The sequence below is a fragment of the Macrobrachium rosenbergii genome, chromosome 19 (genome assembly GCF_040412425.1).
Source record: "Macrobrachium rosenbergii isolate ZJJX-2024 chromosome 19, ASM4041242v1, whole genome shotgun sequence".
Lineage (NCBI taxonomy): Eukaryota > Metazoa > Arthropoda > Malacostraca > Decapoda > Palaemonidae > Macrobrachium > Macrobrachium rosenbergii.
This window is the reverse complement of record NC_089759.1, coordinates 35,305,635-35,311,656: the sequence shown is the minus strand read 5'-3', so window position 1 is coordinate 35,311,656 and position 6,022 is coordinate 35,305,635. Positions and strand designations below refer to the sequence as shown.

The following is a 6,022-nucleotide window of genomic DNA, read 5'->3' as shown; positions in this document are numbered from 1 at the left end:
CAATTAGCCTAAACGTAAGCGATAACAGAACCGTCCAGAGACCCCCAGAACACCGCTGTCTTCTCTGCTGACGTCAATAGCCCACTGCACGCAAGAGCAGGGAAGTCAGTGGCATCTGCTTGTGCAATTCAGGCTTTCACTCGCGAAGGGATGTACGTCTCAGGAAATTCCTATCAATACTAATATTATTCCCAATGAACCAACGATTGTAGGACATGCCTGAATGACAAAGAAAGCTTTTATGTAACGTATGTATGTATGTATGTAAGTATGTATGTATATAGTATCTACATAAATATATACACGCACAAACATTAAATTACAATTGTCGTTCAATATCCAATTCGCTCCACTTCAAAAATAATACCGAAGGGGAATTATAATTGACGAACCACTTATCAATTATAAATCCCCTTCGGTATTGTTCCCGAGGCAGAGCGAACTGGATATTAAACGACAGTTGTAACTTAATGCCTGTCTACATAAAATCACGGTGATGTGATAAAAATTCATATGATGAAGAAAACAAGGGTTAAAAATAAAGAGCTAATATATATAACAAACCAACAATCAAATCGTTCATTGGCCATTCGTCAAAATGTGTTCGTTACACTGAAAATATAAAATAGCCATTAGCGTGGTATGGTAGCCTGCTCCTAAGACAAAGACGTTGGAGTATATTATGGAGGAACCACTTAGGCTAACTGCAGAAAATCGCAAGAAAGTGACAGTTATATACATACATAAAATGTTAATGAGAATTAATGCTAAATCTTATTAGTGCACAAAGAGATCCCGAGTACATTTCTCCTGCGAAACATCAAGAAGATGATTCCTTCACAAGGACAAGTCAAAGTCATATGATGTTCTCCGTCAGGAGGGAGCAATTTCAACAGGAAGAGGTAACTTTCTCACTCGGTAGTGGTGGTAAAGGTGTAGAGTCGTAACTGGCAAAAGTTTTAACTCAGGCTGGATACGATGTTCATCCATATGCAATAAAATTTCATCGAAACAGGTAACTTCATTGGTTTTCATAACTCGACCTCTCGTCTCTCTTTTTTTTTTATCATGGCTATTTACCACTCTGCTGCAAATGAGAATTTCTCTTTGAATGGGCTGAAGAAACTGATGGTGTCTCATTAAGTGAGCTGAGTAGGGAATCCTTCTTTTAGTAGAGTGGATAAATTGATAATCTTTCTTTGTGCTGTGAATACGTTGAGAATCACTCCAGAAACTGGTAGGATAAAATGACAGCATCTCATTACCGGGTTTGGATAAAAAATTAAAATGTCATTAAAGGGCCGGGAAAAATGAAAATATATTGATACGCGAGCTGGATATGTCAAATGAGAACATTTCTCATTAAGTGTGTTAACTATATAAAAGAATTTCGTATCAAACAGGTTAGATGAATAAAATCCTACAGTGCGTGAGTTGGACACAATCTCCAAGCAGTCTGCATAGCCTACATGTGGGTCAGTTACTTTAATCCCTCGGTGACTCTCCGATATGCCACCTAGCCCCGTGTTTCTCAACTAGGGGGAATTTCAGAGTTTCGGTGGGGATTATGACCACAGATTGGCGGGCTCAAACTGGTCCTAGGACCACACAAAAAAAAGGTTGAGAAAAACTGCCTATCTGCGCGCAATATAAAAGCATCGCTTACAATTAACGATTTTGCTCTTAAAAAGCAACTTTTCTTTTATTATCGCAGACTCTGATGGAATAGTACCTTCACGAGATATAGCCTACATATCACAGCAGAAAAAGAGAGAATGAAGTTGGTGGTGGGAAGAAAAGTGGGAGGGGGGGGGGCATTGAAAATAGCGGCGATTACTCCCAAAGGTAGCACGATCCGTCTCCTGAAGGATGTTTGATTTTCAGTCAGGGGAAACATAAGCAGTATGAGAATTCCAGAACCTTGTGCTCAATGATTACTCATTCCCACAAGGCAATGATGCGTAATGATGCATCCCCTACTCATTACTTCATTATACGTGTATTTCGCTGTGTGATACGATGTCATTAAGGGAAATGGGTGGTGCCATTATTTTTATTAAGACTCTTTTCACTCCTTGTTTGCGGGTTGTACCAAAACGCGGGTGCAAGTTACTCGACATCTCTTATAACAAAACCACAGCCGCGCACGTTCATTAGGCTAAACCCACTACACTTGCTATCATTTTGTCTATATACGAGCTGCATAAGTTAGGTCTTCAGAGATGATGATGACTCAGAAGTCTTCAGCTTGAATCTTATCCGCATCCTCGTTTCCATTCGGACTAAGATACTGCGTGATATCCCATGAATTCTTAAACGGTTGTTCTAGTTTTATGACAGCACGGCACCTTCCATGCCTTAGGGCGGCTCGTCAAGTGCTGCAGCGTTGAAGGACATAAAAGGCCTAGCGTAGGCCTCTGGACATGTTAAAACCAAGCGAGGCCTGCCTCCTTGTTTTATCTACTTCAAATCAATTTTCTTTGTATGTTGTTATCCACTAAGTTTGATGAAACTTATTGGTTCTGTTTTATGGGACTATTAAAAAATCGATTAGAAGTGGTATATTCTTGCTGTTCAATTTCTACTTCTGTTCTTAACGCGTTTATTTCCTTCCCAACAACAACATCCATGAGGTCTATAATCCGTCGGGAGGCCCTTGAAATGCAATCTGGTCAATCTATGCTTTATGACTCGGCTCAAACATTCGATATACTGTGGAGAATAAGGCTTCTGAGGCGACAGTTACCGCTCTCCGCATCTGATTCTTACTTGAACGCTAAATGAAAGGTCATCCTCATTCTCTGTTTTTTCGTTCCGTTGTGACATTGGGATGAGGTGGGGGGGGGAATCCAACCCCCCAAAAATCACGTGATTGAAGCTCATTTAAAGCGATGTATACAAACAAGTTCTGGATCATTTATGCTACTGTACCCCTCACATGCTTGTTCGTTGTGGTAATACCATACATACATTATATATTTACAAAATTTACCTGTGCAAAGTTCGGGTGCAACATTGTTGCCTCAGACTAAGCCAACCCTGTGCAGGCAAGCGCACGTGAAAGCACGAAATTGCCCAAAATATCAATTAACAGAGCAAGAACTGGAGTAGGCTAACCATGTCCGGCGCTTGTGTGACATCACCAAAACGAACAAAGCTTTAATTTTGCACCAATATAGGAGAGAATGTTTTAAAAGTTACTGGAAACTGTGTGCGGTTTTCCGCTTCTAGCCTACGACTATGCCAATTTCGTTTGAGCTTCTTACAGCTCTTCATTAATTTCTCTCTACATATTTTATTTTCTTCTTAAATTTACTCGTGACAAAATAACGTGAGCGAGAAAATGTACGAATAAATTCCAAATAAGAAGCCTTTTATGCAAATATTTCATTCCTAACTCATAACTTACGAGATAAATCCGTCTCCTCTTTACATCTAATTATATTGGTTAACTTTTATGGCATGTCTGAGCCTTGGCCGTAACGGTTACCTCATTTTTGCTTCTTTTATTTTTGAATATCATTTCGTACAGTGAGTAGCCGTCACTAAACTAGTAGTAACTCCAAGCAAGCAATTGTTTGCTGTTTGGATAGATTATACTACACTGGTTATAGTACTTGAAAATGACAAAAGGTCTGATGACACCACCTATCAAAAGATGGTTATAACGGAGTCAGCCACATTTGTCGAAGTACTGAATTCGGACACTTACAGATTTCCGAGTTCACAGATGCGACAGAATAGGATGTGAAACAGAATACTAGTTTCAAAGATGTGACAGTATAGGATGTGAAATTAAGTTAGTAACAACTAAACGTTTTAGTAAGTAAGATATCTGTGATACATAATCTGTTACAAGTGGGAAAGCAAATTTAAACTAAAACTCACCTTATCCAGCAATCATTGTACTTTTCACACCATCGTTATTCAGACTGAAACAATGGTAATAGCCGACTTCCACCTCAACAAGTAGTATTGAATGTCACCTACACCACGGCACACTTAAGCAATTAACGCATATATACATGTTTATATGTGACAACAACAGCTAAAACCTTTCTTGTATGAGATGACACAGGTTATCCGAACACTATACAAGCGAACTTTCACTATTATGGTTAATTCTGTAGAACAGCGAGCACGCAATCACTAAATAAATCAGCTAGCACATACTCCCTAGCTGTGACCAACTGACAACTGAGCTGGTAGACTGGTAGCCTGCTTTATTTTCGAGTCTTCTTGAGGATCTCACGCTAATAGCAGTTGCCAACGGTTGGTTTTTCCGCGTCATTTCTTGTGTACAGAACAATGGCAGCGGGGTACTTTTTTTTTCTTTTCTTTTGTTTAAAGGTGATTTCTCTGCGTGCTGGAACTGTATACACAAAAGAGTGTACGATGACCAAACCAAAGAGACTCTCTTTTAAGTTGTAGTCCTTTGAACTCGGCATTACGTCAAATAACACGTGCGTCAGACTATAACATGCGGACTTAGGGTCCCACTTCCTGTACTTAATCTCTCTCTCTCTCTCTCTCTCTCTCTCTCTCTCTCTCTCTCTCTCTCTCTCTCTGCCATGCTGTAGTTTGAGACAATTCTTCAGTCTGAAGCGGAAATTGCAAATATAGAATAGAAGAGGCGAATAAAACATTTACATTGCACTTTAACGAACATGGATCGTGGCGTGAAAGAAAATAAGAAAATAAATAAATCACTTACGAAAAAGAAAGACAAACTATAAAATAAGGATCATAAAAAAGAAAATCGTGAGAATAACAACGAAGAAAAATGAAATGAAAATAAAGTAGGCGAAAATATAGGTAAAATTTCCAAACAAACTAACACTCACAAACTGAAGCCCCGAACAGAACCTCCGTTAAACATCTAGATATTATAAATAGCAACACATAATGATAATAACACCAAGAGAAGGAGATCATTAAGTCCATTGCGACACCCCTTCTGGATTCACTTCTACTCTGTCCGGATGTAATTAGCTTTGACACTAAAAGAAAAGAATGTCATCGCTCTCCAACGCTTGCGGAAAATAAAATTCTGTCGGTGGTTTATCTATCTATCTACCTACTTCTCTATCTATCTATCTATCTATCTATCTATCTATCTATCTTCTGTCTATCTTCCACACACAGAACCTCTACCTCGTGGAAGACGGATAATATCAATATTCCTCTGTGCGGGTCGGTATTCTCAAAGAATAGGTGAAACCGAAAAAGTACGAAAAAGTAGATGGGGAATTGGTTACGTAAGCAGTATTATATTACATATGCGTTTGCCGAAGAAGCCGCCAAGAGCTACATCAGTCCTTCTGAGCAAGATTTGGTGGAAACAGGCGAAAACGTTAGGAGGCTGTCGAGTGGAAAGAGAAAGATATTCATAAGAAGTCTGCGAAACAAAGAAGCAAGTAACGAGACCGCAAAAGTTCTAATGGGATCAGATTCGAAGGATAAAAAGTTGCTTAATTAATTTATTTAACTGAAATAAGTGTCAACGAGAATGACCAGATATTTGCTGTATAACGGAACATTATAATATAGAAACATGCACACACATAGACATGTATATAAAGATTAAAGAGAGTTAGCAAAATCCACAGAGTTTATTAGTGTTGTTATTATTAGACGGCATGATAAGGACAAAATAGAACAGTGCGGTTTCTGGATGTTAATTTCCTCATGGACAAAAAGGACAGGTGAGCCTCAGGAAAGTGTAGAATGTCCTTAAAAGTCAAACCTGACGAACTCGACAAACCTGAGTCGGCTTATCCTTAAACCGAACGCTGAGGAATGTAGGCGGTGAAAAAATTCAGTTTGATATCATGACGTGGCTTCCCATTTCTTACCCTTTTCTCCTGAGTTGTTTGGGTGTGTCCAGAGGTCCACACAAGGCTTTAAAACAATTGCGGGTCACCTTCAGGCAAGGGCCCAAGTTGGCATAAGGGCTGCTTAGTTTTAAACCAAGGACCCAACTTGGCGTTTCCTTAGAATGTGGCGAGTTCTTGTTTTGCCT

The 6,022-nt window shown here is 39.3% G+C and overlaps 1 protein-coding gene across 50 annotated transcripts in view; it reads right to left on the bottom strand.

Annotated features, from left to right (window-relative positions):
* LOC136848823 (uncharacterized) overlaps positions 1 to 6,022 on the bottom strand; it is a 141,698-nt gene that overhangs the window by 97,862 nt on the left and 37,814 nt on the right. For 12 of the 50 annotated variants that reach the window (XM_067121532.1, XM_067121536.1, XM_067121540.1 and 9 more), the window contains exon 1: positions 3,889 to 4,212. The exons of 35 other annotated variants lie outside the window; for them this stretch is intronic. The gene's annotated coding sequence lies outside the window, so the exon portion shown is untranslated. Of the gene's footprint in view, positions 1 to 3,888; positions 4,393 to 6,022 lie in introns of those variants that run through there. 3 more of the 50 variants (XM_067121549.1, XM_067121555.1, XM_067121552.1) reach the window with 2 other exon arrangements.